Below are 19474 nucleotides of genomic sequence, written 5' to 3' on the forward strand. Positions count from 1 at the left end.
GACACAACAGACACTTCTGTTTTAAAATCTGCACGAAATGACAAGATCTCGCTCAACAAGTGGAACTCCAATTGCTGATAGACAACGTAAATTTTGCCAATCATGGCTATCTTTAGTCTTCCAGGTACCTATTTGCGCCACAGCACTCGGGCTTATCATCAATCAATGCATTGCCACTGTGGAAATATTCAGCATTTTAAACTTCACAACGTGTGGAAGACTGGAATAGGGAATGCCTGGACCATGGGCACTGATAATTTATCCTTGAGCATTCATTTGGCCTGGGCTCCTTTATATTGAACATTGGCTCACTGCATATCAATGTTTAGCGTTCACAGGCGATTTCCAAGATCTGAATTTCCCGGCAGAGAATTCATGGAGTTTTTGATCTAACCGAGATTCACCATCACTAACGTTGATTCGCGACTCTTATCTCTCTTCATCATATCACTGCTAAGGACTGAACCTGCTTTAATTTCACTTTGGCTCGGGGTCAGTGCGGCTCAATAGGACTTCGGCCCGTCTCCCTTTCACAACCCATCAGTGCCGAGAACAGAAGAGGGAATTTTGCTGACATGTTATGTTCTGAAATAGTTATAAACTCTCCAGTATATTTCACTGTGTCTTCAGCACTGTGAGATCTAGCCTGGTGTGCAATCTTTGTATCTTTATGAACACTTCAGCAGAATATTAAATGAACATATGGAACTACAATTGCTGATTGACACTGTACGGTTTGCCAACATTTAAGTGCATTGTGAGAACAATCAAAATGATCATTATTCTTCCATGTACGTTCATGCGCGGCATCACCCTAACAAACCGAGCTGATCACAGCCCGGCGACCAGTCAATTCATTGCCAGTGCGGAAAAATGCAAATTTTCAACTTAGCAACGTGCACAATACCGGAATCAGAGAGTGCCTGGATCGTGGGCAATGATAAGTTAACATGAGCATAAAGATTTTCAATATCATTATACATTACATGAACACATCCGGAGCTCATTGCCCCGAAATGAGGACTGAGTGTGCGGGGCAATTCCTTCCGGGGTTTAAGTTTTCTTTCAAAAAGGTGTGAGAAAGTTTTGCTTCGTTTTCTGTCGGGCCGAAATAGCTCAGTTGGGAGAGCGTTAGACTGAAGATCTAAAGGTCCCTGGTTCAATCCCGGGTTTCGGCAATATCTGGTGATTTTGCGTTTCCTTCATTTTAAGGGGAGAAGCTGGTTTGATATCGAGACAGTGCTTGAGGGATGGGCTGTTCAGCGGTTGCGTGATACTAATTTTCGACATGATTTTTTTTTAGATTCAGTGCTCTTTTTCTGTTACTTTCTATTTATACTCTGCCCAGTTTTCTATATGAAGAGTGAACAATGTTTTAGCGATGCGATGTGTTCAATTCTTATGCAGTAACTCTATCACCCAGTGTGTGCCGGATACAAAATCATCTCAGGCTGGGCTTTCACGCAGCCCTGGGGCATTTTGTTGCCGGTTAAATCGGTCGTTTTGGGCGTGGTATTAATAAAGCCAAGAGCGCGGGCCCGATCCCCATATGGGCCATCCCAATTTTTCATAATTTTTATTCGGTTAGTAGTAACTTTTACAATCAAATCTTCATAACGAAACAAATCCACACGGAATCCCAAGGGATGGCAATTATTTGGAATAACAGCCATTGCTTCTTTGCCGACGGTGTGCAGAGCACAACTTTCTGTTTATACGTGTTTCTTGCTTTGCTGATAACCGCTGAACTGGAGACCTGTTCCCGTCAATGGTTATAAGCAGAACAGACATTTAGAACGGTTCTGTCGCCCGGAGATGGGCAAAAGGCTGCAGTTCAGGACAAAAGCACCAAATGAAATGTTCACACGGTACCGAGAGTGAAAATTCCCGGAAAAAGGAGAGAATGAAATGGATTTCAGTGGAAGCCTAGGCGCACTTAACGCTGTGATTGCGCGGACATGTCTTTGGTGTTCTCCACAAAAACTGCCATTTGCTGCGAACAGATTTCCCTGGCGCGAATGTGATGAGAATTTCGAAACAGCAAGGAGGAAAGACTGGGTAGGTCTGCTTGCTGGCACAGACATTTGCAGCAGCTTCCCTGGTGGTCTAGTGGTTAGGATTCGGCGCTTTCACCGCCGCGGCCCGGGTTCGATTCCCGGTCAGGGAACATTGTATTTGCGGTGCTTCGAAATGCAATGCTGTTCCTGAAGAAGCTTGCAGCTCACCTCGCTGTTGTTGCCCCAACCATCAGCAGCGTGTCATGACACAACAGACACTTCTGTTTTAAAATCTGCACTAAATGACAAGATCTCGCTCAACAAGTGGAACTCCAATTGCTGATAGACAACGTAAATTTTGCCAATCATGGCTATCTTTAGTCTTCCAGGTACCTATTTGCGCCACAGCACTCGGGCTTATCATCAATCAATGCATTGCCACTGTGGAAATATTCAGCATTTTAAACTTCGCAACATGTGGAAGACTGGAATCAGGGAATGCCTGGACCATGGGCACTGATAATTTATCCTTGAGCATTCATTTGGCCTGGGCTCCTTTATATTGAACATTGGCTCACTGCATATCAATGTTTAGCGTTCACAGGCGATTTCCAAGATCTGAATTTCCCGGCAGAGAATTCATGGAGTTTTTGATCTAACCGAGATTCACCATCACTAACGTTGATTCGCGACTCTTATCTCTCTTCATCATATCACTGCTAAGGACTGAACCTGCTTTAATTTCACTTTGGCTCGGGGTCAGTGCGGCTCAATAGGACTTCGGCCCGTCTCCCTTTCACAACCCATCAGTGCCGAGAACAGAAGAGGGAATTTTGCTGACATGTTATGTTCTGAAATAGTTATAAACTCTCCAGTATATTTCACTGTGTCTTCAGCACTGTGAGATCTAGCCTGGTGTGCAATCTTTGTATCTTTATGAACACTTCAGCAGAATATTAAATGAACATATGGAACTACAATTGCTGATTGACACTGTACGGTTTGCCAACATTTAAGTGCATTGTGAGAACAATCAAAATGATCATTATTCTTCCATGTACGTTCATGCGCGGCATCACCCTAACAAACCGAGTTGATCACAGCCCGGCGATCAGTCAATTCATTGCCAGTGCGGAAAAATGCAAATTTTCAACTTAGCAACGTGCACAATACCGGAATCAGAGAGTGCCTGGATCGTGGGCAATGATAAGTTAACATGAGCATAAAGATTTTCAATATCATTATACATTACATGAACACATCCGGAGCTCATTGCCCCGAAATGAGGACTGAGTGTGCGGGGCAATTCCTTCCGGGGTTTAAGTTTTCTTTCAAAAAGGTGTGAGAAAGTTTTGCTTCGTTTTCTGTCGGGCCGAAATAGCTCAGTTGGGAGAGCGTTAGACTGAAGATCTAAAGGTCCCTGGTTCAATCCCGGGTTTCGGCAATATCTGGTGATTTTGCGTTTCCTTCATTTTAAGGGGAGAAGCTGGTTTGATATCGAGACAGTGCTTGAGGGATGGGCTGTTCAGCGGTTGCGTGATACTAATTTTCGACATGATTTTTTTTTAGATTCAGTGCTCTTTTTCTGTTACTTTCTATTTATACTCTGCCCAGTTTTCTATATGAAGAGTGAACAATGTTTTAGCGATGCGATGTGTTCAATTCTTATGCAGTAACTCTATCACCCAGTGTGTGCCGGATCCAAAATCATCTCAGGCTGGGCTTTCACGCAGCCCTGGGGCATTTTGTTGCCGGTTAAATCGGTCGTTTTGGGCGTGGTATTAATAAAGCCAAGAGCGCGGGCCCGATCCCCATATGGGCCATCCCAATTTTTCATAATTTTTATTCGGTTAGTAGTAACTTTTACAATCAAATCTTCATAACGAAACTAATCCACACGGAATCCCAAGGGATGGCAATTATTTGGAATAACAGCCATTGCTTCTTTGCCGACGGTGTGCAGAGCACAACTTTCTGTTTATACGTGTTTCTTGCTTTGCTGATAACCGCTGAACTGGAGACCTGTTCCCGTCAATGGTTATAAGCAGAACAGACATTTAGAACGGTTCTGTCGCCCGGAGATGGGCAAAAGGCTGCAGTTCAGGACAAAAGCAACAAATGAAATGTTCACACGGTACCGAGAGTGAAAATTCCCGGAAAAAGGAGAGAATGAAATGGATTTCAGTGGAAGCCTAGGCGCACTTAACGCTGTGATTGCGCGGACATGTCTTTGGTGTTCTCCACAAAAACTGCCATTTGCTGCGAACAGATTTCCCTGGCGCGAATGTGATGAGAATTTCGAAACAGCAAGGAGGAAAGACTGGGTAGGTCTGCTTGCTGGCACAGACATTTGCAGCAGCTTCCCTGGTGGTCTAGTGGTTAGGATTCGGCGCTTTCACCGCCGCGGCCCGGGTTCGATTCCCGGTCAGGGAACATTGTATTTGTGGTGCTTCGAAATGCAATGCTGTTCCTGAAGAAGCTTGCAGCTCACCTCGCTGTTGTTGCCCCAACCATTAGCAGCGTGTCATGACACAACAGACACTTCTGTTTAAAAATCTGCACTAAATGACAAGATCTCGCTCAACAAGTGGAACTCCAATTGCTGATAGACAACGTAAATTTTGCCAATCATGGCTATCTTTAGTCTTCCAGGTACCTATTTGCGCCACAGCACTCGGGCTTATCATCAATCAATGCATTGCCACTGTGGAAATATTCAGCATTTTAAACTTCGCAACGTGTGGAAGACTGGAATCAGGGAATGCCTGGACCATGGGCACTGATAATTTATCCTTGAGCATTCATTTGGCCTGGGCTCCTTTATATTGAACATTGGCTCACTGCATATCAATGTTTAGCGTTCACAGGCGATTTCCAAGATCTGAATTTCCCGGCAGAGAATTCATGGAGTTTTTGATCTAACCGAGATTCACCATCACTAACGTTGATTCGCGACTCTTATCTCTCTTCATCATATCACTGCTAAGGACTGAACCTGCTTTAATTTCACTATGGCTCGGGGTCAGTGCGGCTCAATAGGACTTCGGCCCGTCTCCCTTTCACAACCCATCAGTGCCGAGAACAGAAGAGGGAATTTTGCTGACATGTTATGTTCTGAAATAGTTATAAACTCTCCAGTATATTTCACTGTGTCTTCAGCACTGTGAGATCTAGCCTGGTGTGCAATCTTTGTATCTTTATGAACACTTCAGCAGAATATTAAATGAACATATGGAACTACAATTGCTGATTGACACTGTACGGTTTGCCAACATTTAAGTGCATTGTGAGAACAATCAAAATGATCATTATTTTCCATGTACGTTCATGCGCGGCATCACCCTAACAAACCGAGTTGATCACAGCCCGGCGATCAGTCAATTCATTGCCAGTGCGGAAAAATGCAAATTTTCAACTTAGCAACGTGCACAATACCGGAATCAGAGAGTGCCTGGATCGTGGGCAATGATAAGTTAACATGAGCATAAAGATTTTCAATATCATTATACATTACATGAACACATCCGGAGCTCATTGCCCCGAAATGAGGACTGAGTGTGCGGGGCAATTCCTTCCGGGGTTTAAGTTTTCTTTCAAAAAGGTGTGAGAAAGTTTTGCTTCGTTTTCTGTCGGGCCGAAATAGCTCAGTTGGGAGAGCGTTAGACTGAAGATCTAAAGGTCCCTGGTTCAATCCCGGGTTTCGGCAATATCTGGTGATTTTGCGTTTCCTTCATTTTAAGGGGAGAAGCTGGTTTGATATCGAGACAGTGCTTGAGGGATGGGCTGTTCAGCGGTTGCGTGATACTAATTTTCGACATGATTTTTTTTTAGATTCAGTGCTCTTTTTCTGTTACTTTCTATTTATACTCTGCCCAGTTTTCTATATGAAGAGTGAACAATGTTTTAGCGATGCGATGTGTTCAATTCTTATGCAGTAACTCTATCACCCAGTGTGTGCCGGATCCAAAATCATCTCAGGCTGGGCTTTCACGCAGCCCTGGGGCATTTTGTTGCCGGTTAAATCGGTCGTTTTGGGCGTGGTATTAATAAAGCCAAGAGCGCGGGCCCGATCCCCATATGGGCCATCCCAATTTTTCATAATTTTTATTCGGTTAGTAGTAACTTTTACAATCAAATCTTCATAACGAAACTAATCCACACGGAATCCCAAGGGATGGCAATTATTTGGAATAACAGCCATTGCTTCTTTGCCGACGGTGTGCAGAGCACAACTTTCTGTTTATACGTGTTTCTTGCTTTGCTGATAACCGCTGAACTGGAGACCTGTTCCCGTCAATGGTTATAAGCAGAACAGACATTTAGAACGGTTCTGTCGCCCGGAGATGGGCAAAAGGCTGCAGTTCAGGACAAAAGCAACAAATGAAATGTTCACACGGTACCGAGAGTGAAAATTCCCGGAAAAAGGAGAGAATGAAATGGATTTCAGTGGAAGCCTAGGCGCACTTAACGCTGTGATTGCGCGGACATGTCTTTGGTGTTCTCCACAAAAACTGCCATTTGCTGCGAACAGATTTCCCTGGCGCGAATGTGATGAGAATTTCGAAACAGCAAGGAGGAAAGACTGGGTAGGTCTGCTTGCTGGCACAGACATTTGCAGCAGCTTCCCTGGTGGTCTAGTGGTTAGGATTCGGCGCTTTCACCGCCGCGGCCCGGGTTCGATTCCCGGTCAGGGAACATTGTATTTGTGGTGCTTCGAAATGCAATGCTGTTCCTGAAGAAGCTTGCAGCTCACCTCGCTGTTGTTGCCCCAACCATTAGCAGCGTGTCATGACACAACAGACACTTCTGTTTAAAAATCTGCACTAAATGACAAGATCTCGCTCAACAAGTGGAACTCCAATTGCTGATAGACAACGTAAATTTTGCCAATCATGGCTATCTTTAGTCTTCCAGGTACCTATTTGCGCCACAGCACTCGGGCTTATCATCAATCAATGCATTGCCACTGTGGAAATATTCAGCATTTTAAACTTCGCAACGTGTGGAAGACTGGAATCAGGGAATGCCTGGACCATGGGCACTGATAATTTATCCTTGAGCATTCATTTGGCCTGGGCTCCTTTATATTGAACATTGGCTCACTGCATATCAATGTTTAGCGTTCACAGGCGATTTCCAAGATCTGAATTTCCCGGCAGAGAATTCATGGAGTTTTTGATCTAACCGAGATTCACCATCACTAACGTTGATTCGCGACTCTTATCTCTCTTCATCATATCACTGCTAAGGACTGAACCTGCTTTAATTTCACTTTGGCTCGGGGTCAGTGCGGCTCAATAGGACTTCGGCCCGTCTCCCTTTCACAACCCATCAGTGCCGAGAACAGAAGAGGGAATTTTGCTGACATGTTATGTTCTGAAATAGTTATAAACTCTCCAGTATATTTCACTGTGTCTTCAGCACTGTGAGATCTAGCCTGGTGTGCAATCTTTGTATCTTTATGAACACTTCAGCAGAATATTAAATGAACATATGGAACTACAATTGCTGATTGACACTGTACGGTTTGCCAACATTTAAGTGCATTGTGAGAACAATCAAAATGATCATTATTCTTCCATGTACGTTCATGCGCGGCATCACCCTAACAAACCGAGCTGATCACAGCCCGGCGATCAGTCAATTCATTGCCAGTGCGGAAAAATGCAAATTTTCAACTTAGCAACGTGCACAATACCGGAATCAGAGAGTGCCTGGATCGTGGGCAATGATAAGTTAACATGAGCATAAAGATTTTCAATATCATTATACATTACATGAACACATCCGGAGCTCATTGCCCCGAAATGAGGACTGAGTGTGCGGGGCAATTCCTTCCGGGGTTTAAGTTTTCTTTCAAAAAGGTGTGAGAAAGTTTTGCTTCGTTTTCTGTCGGGCCGAAATAGCTCAGTTGGGAGAGCGTTAGACTGAAGATCTAAAGGTCCCTGGTTCAATCCCGGGTTTCGGCAATATCTGGTGATTTTGCGTTTCCTTCATTTTAAGGGGAGAAGCTGGTTTGATATCGAGACAGTGCTTGAGGGATGGGCTGTTCAGCGGTTGCGTGATACTAATTTTCGACATGATTTTTTTTTAGATTCAGTGCTCTTTTTCTGTTACTTTCTATTTATACTCTGCCCAGTTTTCTATATGAAGAGTGAACAATGTTTTAGCGATGCGATGTGTTCAATTCTTATGCAGTAACTCTATCACCCAGTGTGTGCCGGATACAAAATCATCTCAGGCTGGGCTTTCACGCAGCCCTGGGGCATTTTGTTGCCGGTTAAATCGGTCGTTTTGGGCGTGGTATTAATAAAGCCAAGAGCGCGGGCCCGATCCCCATATGGGCCATCCCAATTTTTCATAATTTTTATTCGGTTAGTAGTAACTTTTACAATCAAATCTTCATAACGAAACAAATCCACACGGAATCCCAAGGGATGGCAATTATTTGGAATAACAGCCATTGCTTCTTTGCCGACGGTGTGCAGAGCACAACTTTCTGTTTATACGTGTTTCTTGCTTTGCTGATAACCGCTGAACTGGAGACCTGTTCCCGTCAATGGTTATAAGCAGAACAGACATTTAGAACGGTTCTGTCGCCCGGAGATGGGCAAAAGGCTGCAGTTCAGGACAAAAGCAACAAATGAAATGTTCACACGGTACCGAGAGTGAAAATTCCCGGAAAAAGGAGAGAATGAAATGGATTTCAGTGGAAGCCTAGGCGCACTTAACGCTGTGATTGCGCGGACATGTCTTTGGTGTTCTCCACAAAAACTGCCATTTGCTGCGAACAGATTTCCCTGGCGCGAATGTGATGAGAATTTCGAAACAGCAAGGAGGAAAGACTGGGTAGGTCTGCTTGCTCGCACAGATATTTGCAGCAGCTTCCCTGGTGGTCTAGTGGTTAGGATTCGGCGCTTTCACCGCCGCGGCCCGGGTTCGATTACCGGTCAGGGAACATTGTATTTGCGGTGCTTCGAAATGCAATGCTGTTCCTGAAGAAGCTTGCAGCTCACCTCGCTGTTGTTGCCCCAACAATCAGCAGCGTGTCATGACACAACAGACACTTCTGTTTTAAAATCTGCACTAAATGACAAGATCTCGCTCAACAAGTGGAACTCCAATTGCTGATAGACAACGTAAATTTTGCCAATCATGGCTATCTTTAGTCTTCCAGGTACCTATTTGCGCCACAGCACTCGGGCTTATCATCAATCAATGCATTGCCACTGTGGAAATATTCAGCATTTTAAACTTCGCAACGTGTGGAAGACTGGAATCAGGGAATGCCTGGACCATGGGCACTGATAATTTATCCTTGAGCATTCATTTGGCCTGGGCTCCTTTATATTGAACATTGGCTCACTGCATATCAATGTTTAGCGTTCACAGGCGATTTCCAAGATCTGAATTTCCCGGCAGAGAATTCATGGAGTTTTTGATCTAACCGAGATTCACCATCACTAACGTTGATTCGCGACTCTTATCTCTCTTCATCATATCACTGCTAAGGACTGAACCTGCTTTAATTTCACATTGGCTCGGGGTCAGTGCGGCTCAATAGGACTTCGGCCCGTCTCCCTTTCACAACCCATCAGTGCCGAGAACAGAAGAGGGAATTTTGCTGACATGTTATGTTCTGAAACAGTTATAAACTCTCCAGTATATTTCACTGTGTCTTCAGCACTGTGAGATCTAGCCTGGGGTGCAATCTTTGTATCTTTATGAACACTTCAGCAGAATATTAAATGAACATATGGAACTACAATTGCTGATTGACACTGTACGGTTTGCCAACATTTAAGTGCATTGTGAGAACAATCAAAATGATCATTATTCTTCCATGTACGTTCATGCGCGGCATCACCCTAACAAACCGAGCTGATCACAGCCCGGCGATCAGTCAATTCATTGCCAGTGCGGAAAAATGCAAATTTTCAACTTAGCAACGTGCACAATACCGGAATCAGAGAGTGCCTGGATCGTGGGCAATGATAAGTTAACATGAGCATAAAGATTTTCAATATCATTATACATTACATGAACACATCCGGAGCTCATTGCCCAGAAATGAGGACTGAGTGTGCGGGGCAATTCCTTCCGGGGTTTAAGTTTTCTTTCAAAAAGGTGTGAGAAAGTTTTGCTTCGTTTTCTGTCGGGCCGAAATAGCTCCGTTGGGAGAGCGTTAGACTGAAGATCTAAAGGTCCCTGGTTCAATCCCGGGTTTCGGCAATATCTGGTGATTTTGCGTTTCCTTCATTTTAAGGGGAGAAGCTGGTTTGATATCGAGACAGTGCTTGAGGGATGGGCTGTTCAGCGGTTGCGTGATACTAATTTTCGACATGATTTTTTTTTAGATTCAGTGCTCTTTTTCTGTTACTTTCTATTTATACTCTGCCCAGTTTTCTATATGAAGAGTGAACAATGTTTTAGCGATGCGATGTGTTCAATTCTTATGCAGTAACTCTATCACCCAGTGTGTGCCGGATACAAAATCATCTCAGGCTGGGCTTTCACGCAGCCCTGGGGCATTTTGTTGCCGGTTAAATCGGTCGTTTTGGGCGTGGTATTAATAAAGCCAAGAGCGCGGGCCCGATCCCCATATGGGCCATCCCAATTTTTCATAATTTTTATTCGGTTAGTAGTAACTTTTACAATCAAATCTTCATAACGAAACAAATCCACACGGAATCCCAAGGGATGGCAATTATTTGGAATAACAGCCATTGCTTCTTTGCCGACGGTGTGCAGAGCACAACTTTCTGTTTATACGTGTTTCTTGCTTTGCTGATAACCGCTGAACTGGAGACCTGTTCCCGTCAATGGTTATAAGCAGAACAGACATTTAGAACGGTTCTGTCGCCCGGAGATGGGCAAAAGGCTGCAGTTCAGGACAAAAGCAACAAATGAAATGTTCACACGGTACCGAGAGTGAAAATTCCCGGAAAAAGGAGAGAATGAAATGGATTTCAGTGGAAGCCTAGGCGCACTTAACGCTGTGATTGCGCGGACATGTCTTTGGTGTTCTCCACAAAAACTGCCATTTGCTGCGAACAGATTTCCCTGGCGCGAATGTGATGAGAATTTCGAAACAGCAAGGAGGAAAGACTGGGTAGGTCTGCTTGCTCGCACAGATATTTGCAGCAGCTTCCCTGGTGGTCTAGTGGTTAGGATTCGGCGCTTTCACCGCCGCGGCCCGGGTTCGATTACCGGTCAGGGAACATTGTATTTGCGGTGCTTCGAAATGCAATGCTGTTCCTGAAGAAGCTTGCAGCTCACCTCGCTGTTGTTGCCCCAACCATCAGCAGCGTGTCATGACACAACAGACACTTCTGTTTTAAAATCTGCACTAAATGACAAGATCTCGCTCAACAAGTGGAACTCCAATTGCTGATAGACAACGTAAATTTTGCCAATCATGGCTATCTTTAGTCTTCCAGGTACCTATTTGCGCCACAGCACTCGGGCTTATCATCAATCAATGCATTGCCACTGTGGAAATATTCAGCATTTTAAACTTCGCAACGTGTGGAAGACTGGAATCAGGGAATGCCTGGACCATGGGCACTGATAATTTATCCTTGAGCATTCATTTGGCCTGGGCTCCTTTATATTGAACATTGGCTCACTGCATATCAATGTTTAGCGTTCACAGGCGATTTCCAAGATCTGAATTTCCCGGCAGAGAATTCATGGAGTTTTTGATTTAACCGAGATTCACCATCACTAACGTTGATTCGCGACTCTTATCTCTCTTCATCATATCACTGCTAAGGACTGAACCTGCTTTAATTTCACTTTGGCTCGGGGTCAGTGCGGCTCAATAGGACTTCGGCCCGTCTCCCTTTCACAACCCATCAGTGCCGAGAACAGAAGAGGGAATTTTGCTGACATGTTATGTTCTGAAACAGTTATAAACTCTCCAGTATATTTCACTGTGTCTTCAGCACTGTGAGATCTAGCCTGGGGTGCAATCTTTGTATCTTTATGAACACTTCAGCAGAATATTAAATGAACATATGGAACTACAATTGCTGATTGACACTGTACGGTTTGCCAACATTTAAGTGCATTGTGAGAACAATCAAAATGATCATTATTCTTCCATGTACGTTCATGCGCGGCATCACCCTAACAAACCGAGCTGATCACAGCCCGGCGATCAGTCAATTCATTGCCAGTGCGGAAAAATGCAAATTTTCAACTTAGCAACGTGCACAATACTGGAATCAGAGAGTGCCTGGATCGTGGGCAATGATAAGTTAACATGAGCATAAAAATTTTCAATATCATTATACATTACATGAACACATCCGGAGATCATTGCCCCGAAATGAGGACTGAGTGTACGGGGCAATTCCTTCCGGGGTTTAAGTTTTCTTTCAAAAAGGTGTGAGAAAGTTTTGCTTCGTTTTCTGTCGGGCCGAAATAGCTCAGTTGGGAGAGCGTTAGACTGAAGATCTAAAGGTCCTTGGTTCAATCCCGGGTTTCGGCAATATCTGGTGATTTTGCGTTTCCTTCATTTTAAGGGGAGAAGCTGGTTTGATATCGAGACAGTGCTTGAGGGATGGGCTGTTCAGCGGTTGCGTGATACTAATTTTCGACATGATTTTTTTTTTAGATTCAGTGCTCTTTTTCTGTTACTTTCTATTTATACTCTGCCCAGTTTTCTATATGAAGTGTGAACAATGTTTTAGCGATGCGATGTGTTCAATTCTTATGCAGTAACTCTATCACCCAGTGTGTGCCGGATACAAAATCATCTCAGGCTGGGCTTTCACGCAGCCCTGGGGCATTTTGTTGCCGGTTAAATCGGTCGTTTTGGGCGTGGTATTAATAAAGCCAAGAGCGCGGGCCCGATCCCCATATGGGCCATCCCAATTTTTCATAATTTTTATTCGGTTAGTAGTAACTTTTACAATCAAATCTTCATAACGAAACAAATCCACACGGAATCCCAAGGGATGGCAATTATTTGGAATAACAGCCATTGCTTCTTTGCCGACGGTGTGCAGAGCACAACTTTCTGTTTATACGTGTTTCTTGCTTTGCTGATAACCGCTGAACTGGAGACCTGTTCCCGTCAATGGTTATAAGCAGAACAGACATTTAGAACGGTTCTGTCGCCCGGAGATGGGCAAAAGGCTGCAGTTCAGGACAAAAGCACCAAATGAAATGTTCACACGGTACCGAGAGTGAAAATTCCCGGAAAAAGGAGAGAATGAAATGGATTTCAGTGGAAGCCTAGGCGCACTTAACGCTGTGATTGCGCGGACATGTCTTTGGTGTTCTCCACAAAAACTGCCATTTGCTGCGAACAGATTTCCCTGGCGCGAATGTGATGAGAATTTCGAAACAGCAAGGAGGAAAGACTGGGTAGGTCTGCTTGCTCGCACAGATATTTGCAGCAGCTTCCCTGGTGGTCTAGTGGTTAGGATTCGGCGCTTTCACCGCCGCGGCCCGGGTTCGATTACCGGTCAGGGAACATTGTATTTGCGGTGCTTCGAAATGCAATGCTGTTCCTGAAGAAGCTTGCAGCTCACCTCGCTGTTGTTGCCCCAACCATCAGCAGCGTGTCATGACACAACAGACACTTCTGTTTTAAAATCTGCACTAAATGACAAGATCTCGCTCAACAAGTGGAACTCCAATTGCTGATTGACAACGTAAATTTTGCCAATCATGGCTATCTTTAGTCTTCCAGGTACCTATTTGCGCCACAGCACTCGGGCTTATCATCAATCAATGCATTGCCACTGTGGAAATATTCAGCATTTTAAACTTCGCAACGTGTGGAAGACTGGAATCAGGGAATGCCTGGACCATGGGCACTGATAATTTATCCTTGAGCATTCATTTGGCCTGGGCTCCTTTATATTGAACATTGGCTCACTGCATATCAATGTTTAGCGTTCACAGGCGATTTCCAAGATCTGAATTTCCCGGCAGAGAATTCATGGAGTTTTTGATTTAACCGAGATTCACCATCACTAACGTTGATTCGCGACTCTTATCTCTCTTCATCATATCACTGCTAAGGACTGAACCTGCTTTAATTTCACTTTGGCTCGGGGTCAGTGCGGCTCAATAGGACTTCGGCCCGTCTCCCTTTCACAACCCATCAGTGCCGAGAACAGAAGAGGGAATTTTGCTGACATGTTATGTTCTGAAACAGTTATAAACTCTCCAGTATATTTCACTGTGTCTTCAGCACTGTGAGATCTAGCCTGGGGTGCAATCTTTGTATCTTTATGAACACTTCAGCAGAATATTAAATGAACATATGGAACTACAATTGCTGATTGACACTGTACGGTTTGCCAACATTTAAGTGCATTGTGAGAACAATCAAAATGATCATTATTCTTCCATGTACGTTCATGCGCGGCATCACCCTAACAAACCGAGCTGATCACAGCCCGGCGATCAGTCAATTCATTGCCAGTGCGGAAAAATGCAAATTTTCAACTTAGCAACGTGCACAATACTGGAATCAGAGAGTGCCTGGATCGTGGGCAATGATAAGTTAACATGAGCATAAAGATTTTCAATATCATTATACATTACATGAACACATCCGGAGCTCATTGCCCCGAAATGAGGACTGAGTGTGCGGGGCAATTCCTTCCGGGGTTTAAGTTTTCTTTCAAAAAGGTGTGAGAAAGTTTTGCTTCGTTTTCTATCGGTCGAAATAGCTCAGTTGGGAGAGCGTTAGACTGAAGATCTAAAGGTCCCTGGTTCAATCCCGGGTTTCGGCAATATCTGGTGATTTTGCGTTTCCTTCATTTTAAGGGGAGAAGCTGGTTTGATATCGAGACAGTGCTTGAGGGATGGGCTGTTCAGCGGTTGCGTGATACTAATTTTCGACATGATTTTTTTTTTAGATTCAGTGCTCTTTTTCTGTTACTTTCTATTTATACTCTGCCCAGTTTTCTATATGAAGAGTGAACAATGTTTTAGCGATGCGATGTGTTCAATTCTTATGCAGTAACTCTATCACCCAGTGTGTGCCGGATACAAAATCATCTCAGGCTGGGCTTTCACGCAGCCCTGGGGCATTTTGTTGCCGGTTAAATCGGTCGTTTTGGGCGTGGTATTAATAAAGCCAAGAGCGCGGGCCCGATCCCCATATGGGCCATCCCAATTTTTCATAATTTTTATTCGGTTAGTAGTAACTTTTACAATCAAATCTTCATAACGAAACAAATCCACACGGAATCCCAAGGGATGGCAATTATTTGGAATAACAGCCATTGCTTCTTTGCCGACGGTGTGCAGAGCACAACTTTCTGTTTATACGTGTTTCTTGCTTTGCTGATAACCGCTGAACTGGAGACCTGTTCCCGTCAATGGTTATAAGCAGAACAGACATTTAGAACGGTTCTGTCGCCCGGAGATGGGCAAAAGGCTGCAGTTCAGGACAAAAGCAACAAATGAAATGTTCACACGGTACCGAGAGTGAAAATTCCCGGAAAAAGGAGAGAATGAAATGGATTTCAGTGGAAGCCTAGGCGCACTTAACGCTGTGATTGCGCGGACATGTCTTTGGTGTTCTCCACAAAAACTGCCATTTGCTGCGAACAGATTTCCCTGGCGCGAATGTGATGAGAATTTCGAAACAGCAAGGAGGAAAGACTGGGTAGGTCTGCTTGCTCGCACAGACATTTGCAGCAGCTTCCCTGGTGGTCTAGTGGTTAGGATTCGACGCTTTCACCGCCGCGGCCCGGGTTCGATTCCCGGTCAGGGAACATTGTATTTGCGGTGCTTCGAAATGCAATGCTGTTCCTGAAGAAGCTTGCAGCTCACCTCGCTGTTGTTGCCCCAACCATCAGCAGCGTGTCATGACACAACAGACACTTCTGTTTTAAAATCTGCACTAAATGACAAGATCTCGCTCAACAAGTGGAACTCCAATTGCTGATAGACAACGTAAATTTTGCCAATCATGGCTATCTTTAGTCTTCCAGGTACCTATTTGCGCCACAGCACTCGGGCTTATCATCAATCAATGCATTGCCACTGTGGAAATATTCAGCATTTTAAACTTCGCAACGTGTGGAAGACTGGAATCAGGGAATGCCTGGACCATGGGCACTGATAATTTATCCTTGAGCATTCATTTGGCCTGGGCTCCTTTATATTGAACATTGGCTCACTGCATATCAATGTTTAGCGTTCACAGGCGATTTCCAAGATCTGAATTTCCCGGCAGAGAATTCATGGAGTTTTTGATTTAACCGAGATTCACCATCACTAACGTTGATTCGCGACTCTTATCTCTCTTCATCATATCACTGCTAAGGACTGAACCTGCTTTAATTTCACTTTGGCTCGGGGTCAGTGCGGCTCAATAGGACTTCGGCCCGTCTCCCTTTCACAACCCATCAGTGCCGAGAACAGAAGAGGGAATTTTGCTGACATGTTATGTTCTGAAACAGTTATAAACTCTCCAGTATATTTCACTGTGTCTTCAGCACTGTGAGATCTAGCCTGGGGTGCAATCTTTATGAACACTTCAGCAGAATATTAAATGAACATATGGAACTACAATTGCTGATTGACACTGTACGGTTTGCCAACATTTAAGTGCATTGTGAGAACAATCAAAATGATCATTATTCTTCCATGTACGTTCATGCGCGGCATCACCCTAACAAACCGAGCTGATCACAGCCCGGCGATCAGTCAATTCATTGCCAGTGCGGAAAAATGCAAATTTTCAACTTAGCAACGTGCACAATACCGGAATCAGAGAGTGCCTGGATCGTGGGCAATGATAAGTTAACATGAGCATAAAGATTTTCAATATCATTATACATTACATGAACACATCCGGAGCTCATTGCCCCGAAATGAGGACTGAGTGTGCGGGGCAATTCCTTCCGGGGTTTAAGTTTTCTTTCAAAAAGGTGTGAGAAAGTTTTGCTTCGTTTCCTGTCGGGCCGAAATAGCTCAGTTGGGAGAGCGTTAGACTGAAGATCTAAAGGTCCCTGGTTCAATCCCGGTTTTCGGCAATATCTGGTGATTTTGCGTTTCCTTCATTTTAAGGGGAGAAGCTGGTTTGATATCGAGACAGTGCTTGAGGGATGGGCTGTTCAGCGGTTGCGTGATACTAATTTTCAACATGATTTTTTTTTTAGATTCAGTGCTCTTTTTCTGTTACTTTCTATTTATACTCTGCCCAGTTTTCTATATGAAGAGTGAACAATGTTTTAGCGATGCGATGTGTTCAATTCTTATGCAGTAACTCTATCACCCAGTGTGTGCCGGATACAAAATCATCTCAGGCTGGGCTTTCACAAAGCCCTGGGGCATTTTGTTGCCGGTTAAATCGGTCGTTTTGGGCGTGGTATTAATAAAGCCAAGAGCGCGGGCCCGATCCCCATATGGGCCATCCCAATTTTTCATAATTTTTATTCGGTTAGTAGTAACTTTTACAATCAAATCTTCATAACGAAACAAATCCACACGGAATCCCAAGGGATGGCAATTATTTGGAATAACAGCCATTGCTTCTTTGCCGACGGTGTGCAGAGCACAACTTTCTGTTTATACGTGTTTCTTGCTTTGCTGATAACCGCTGAACTGGAGACCTGTTCCCGTCAATGGTTATAAGCAGAACAGACATTTAGAACGGTTCTGTCGCCCGGAGATGGGCAAAAGGCTGCAGTTCAGGACAAAAGCACCAAATGAAATGTTCACACGGTACCGAGAGTGAAAATTCCCGGAAAAAGGAGAGAATGAAATGGATTTCAGTGGAAGCCTAGGCGCACTTAACGCTGTGATTGCGCGGACATGTCTTTGGTGTTCTCCACAAAAACTGCCATTTGCTGCGAACAGATTTCCCTGGCGCGAATGTGATGAGAATTTCGAAACAGCAAGGAGGAAAGACTGGGTAGGTCTGCTTGCTGGCACAGACATTTGCAGCAGCTTCCCTGGTGGTCTAGTGGTTAGGATTCGGCGCTCTCACCGCCGCGGTCCGGGTTCGATTCCCGGTCAGGGAACATTGTATTTGCGGTGCTTCGAAATGCAATGCTGTTCCTGAAGAAGCTTGCAGCTCACCTCGCTGTTGTTGCCCCAACCATCAGCAGCGTGTCATGACACAACAGACACTTCTGTTTTAAAATCTGCACTAAATGACAAGATCTCGCTCAACAAGTGGAACTCCAATTGCTGATAGACAACGTAAATTTTGCCAATCATGGCTATCTTTAGTCTTCCAGGTACCTATTTGCGCCACAGCACTCGGGCTTATCATCAATCAATGCATTGCCACTGTGGAAATATTCAGCATTTTAAACTTCGCAACGTGTGGAAGACTGGAATCAGGGAATGCCTGGACCATGGGCACTGATAATTTATCCTTGAGCATTCATTTGGCCTGGGCTCCTTTATATTGAACATTGGCTCACTGCATATCAATGTTTAGCGTTCACAGGCGATTTCCAAGATCTGAATTTCCCGGCAGAGAATTCATGGAGTTTTTGATCTAACCGAGATTCACCATCACTAACGTTGATTCGCGACTCTTATCTCTCTTCATCATATCACTGCTAAGGACTGAACCTGCTTTAATTTCACATTGGCTCGGGGTCAGTGCGGCTCAATAGGACTTCGGCCCGTCTCCCTTTCACAACCCATCAGTGCCGAGAACAGAAGAGGGAATTTTGCTGACATGTTATGTTCTGAAACAGTTATAAACTCTCCAGTATATTTCACTGTGTCTTCAGCACTGTGAGATCTAGCCTGGGGTGCAATCTTTGTATCTTTATGAACACTTCAGCAGAATATTAAATGAACATATGGAACTACAATTGCTGATTGACACTGTACGGTTTGCCAACATTTAAGTGCATTGTGAGAACAATCAAAATGATCATTATTCTTCCATGTACGTTCATGCGCGGCATCACCCTAACAAACCGAGCTGATCACAGCCCGGCGATCAGTCAATTCATTGCCAGTGCGGAAAAATGCAAATTTTCAACTTAGCAACGTGCACAATACCGGAATCAGAGAGTGCCTGGATCGTGGGCAATGATAAGTTAACATGAGCATAAAGATTTTCAATATCATTATACATTACATGAACACATCCGGAGCTCATTGCCCAGAAATGAGGACTGAGTGTGCGGGGCAATTCCTTCCGGGGTTTAAGTTTTCTTTCAAAAAGGTGTGAGAAAGTTTTGCTTCGTTTTCTGTCGGGCCGAAATAGCTCAGTTGGGAGAGCGTTAGACTGAAGATCTAAAGGTCCCTGGTTCAATCCCGGGTTTCGGCAATATCTGGTGATTTTGCGTTTCCTTCATTTTAAGGGGAGAAGCTGGTTTGATATCGAGACAGTGCTTGAGGGATGGGCTGTTCAGCGGTTGCGTGATACTAATTTTCGACATGATTTTTTTTTAGATTCAGTGCTCTTTTTCTGTTACTTTCTATTTATACTCTGCCCAGTTTTCTATATGAAGAGTGAACAATGTTTT

The 19474-nt window shown here is 44.3% G+C and overlaps 1 protein-coding gene and 17 non-coding genes across 18 annotated transcripts in view; 17 read left to right on the plus strand and 1 right to left on the minus strand.

Moving 5' to 3' along the window:
- Positions 1-19474, minus strand: part of LOC139257944 (zinc finger protein 850-like) — a gene marked incomplete at its 5' end in the record, with an annotated part of 812458 nt that overhangs the window by 221223 nt on the left and 571761 nt on the right. The gene's annotated exons all lie outside the window — the stretch shown is intronic.
- trnaf-gaa (transfer RNA phenylalanine (anticodon GAA)) lies at positions 1106-1178 on the plus strand. The gene has a single exon. It is a non-coding gene; the product is annotated as a tRNA-Phe (tRNA).
- On the plus strand, positions 2096-2167 carry trnae-uuc (transfer RNA glutamic acid (anticodon UUC)). The gene has a single exon. It is a non-coding gene; the product is annotated as a tRNA-Glu (tRNA).
- On the plus strand, positions 3369-3441 carry trnaf-gaa (transfer RNA phenylalanine (anticodon GAA)). The gene has a single exon. It is a non-coding gene; the product is annotated as a tRNA-Phe (tRNA).
- trnae-uuc (transfer RNA glutamic acid (anticodon UUC)) lies at positions 4359-4430 on the plus strand. Its single transcript has one exon. It is a non-coding gene; the product is annotated as a tRNA-Glu (tRNA).
- Positions 5631-5703, plus strand: trnaf-gaa (transfer RNA phenylalanine (anticodon GAA)). The gene has a single exon. It is a non-coding gene; the product is annotated as a tRNA-Phe (tRNA).
- Positions 6621-6692, plus strand: trnae-uuc (transfer RNA glutamic acid (anticodon UUC)). Its single transcript has one exon. It is a non-coding gene; the product is annotated as a tRNA-Glu (tRNA).
- On the plus strand, positions 7894-7966 carry trnaf-gaa (transfer RNA phenylalanine (anticodon GAA)). The gene has a single exon. It is a non-coding gene; the product is annotated as a tRNA-Phe (tRNA).
- Positions 8884-8955, plus strand: trnae-uuc (transfer RNA glutamic acid (anticodon UUC)). Its single transcript has one exon. It is a non-coding gene; the product is annotated as a tRNA-Glu (tRNA).
- On the plus strand, positions 10157-10229 carry trnaf-gaa (transfer RNA phenylalanine (anticodon GAA)). The gene has a single exon. It is a non-coding gene; the product is annotated as a tRNA-Phe (tRNA).
- trnae-uuc (transfer RNA glutamic acid (anticodon UUC)) lies at positions 11147-11218 on the plus strand. The gene has a single exon. It is a non-coding gene; the product is annotated as a tRNA-Glu (tRNA).
- Positions 12420-12492, plus strand: trnaf-gaa (transfer RNA phenylalanine (anticodon GAA)). The gene has a single exon. It is a non-coding gene; the product is annotated as a tRNA-Phe (tRNA).
- On the plus strand, positions 13411-13482 carry trnae-uuc (transfer RNA glutamic acid (anticodon UUC)). Its single transcript has one exon. It is a non-coding gene; the product is annotated as a tRNA-Glu (tRNA).
- Positions 14683-14755, plus strand: trnaf-gaa (transfer RNA phenylalanine (anticodon GAA)). The gene has a single exon. It is a non-coding gene; the product is annotated as a tRNA-Phe (tRNA).
- trnae-uuc (transfer RNA glutamic acid (anticodon UUC)) lies at positions 15674-15745 on the plus strand. The gene has a single exon. It is a non-coding gene; the product is annotated as a tRNA-Glu (tRNA).
- On the plus strand, positions 16939-17011 carry trnaf-gaa (transfer RNA phenylalanine (anticodon GAA)). The gene has a single exon. It is a non-coding gene; the product is annotated as a tRNA-Phe (tRNA).
- trnae-cuc (transfer RNA glutamic acid (anticodon CUC)) lies at positions 17930-18001 on the plus strand. Its single transcript has one exon. It is a non-coding gene; the product is annotated as a tRNA-Glu (tRNA).
- trnaf-gaa (transfer RNA phenylalanine (anticodon GAA)) lies at positions 19203-19275 on the plus strand. The gene has a single exon. It is a non-coding gene; the product is annotated as a tRNA-Phe (tRNA).

This window comes from Pristiophorus japonicus, unplaced genomic scaffold, assembly GCF_044704955.1.
Source record: "Pristiophorus japonicus isolate sPriJap1 unplaced genomic scaffold, sPriJap1.hap1 HAP1_SCAFFOLD_94, whole genome shotgun sequence".
NCBI classification, from domain to species: Eukaryota; Metazoa; Chordata; class Chondrichthyes; family Pristiophoridae; genus Pristiophorus; species Pristiophorus japonicus.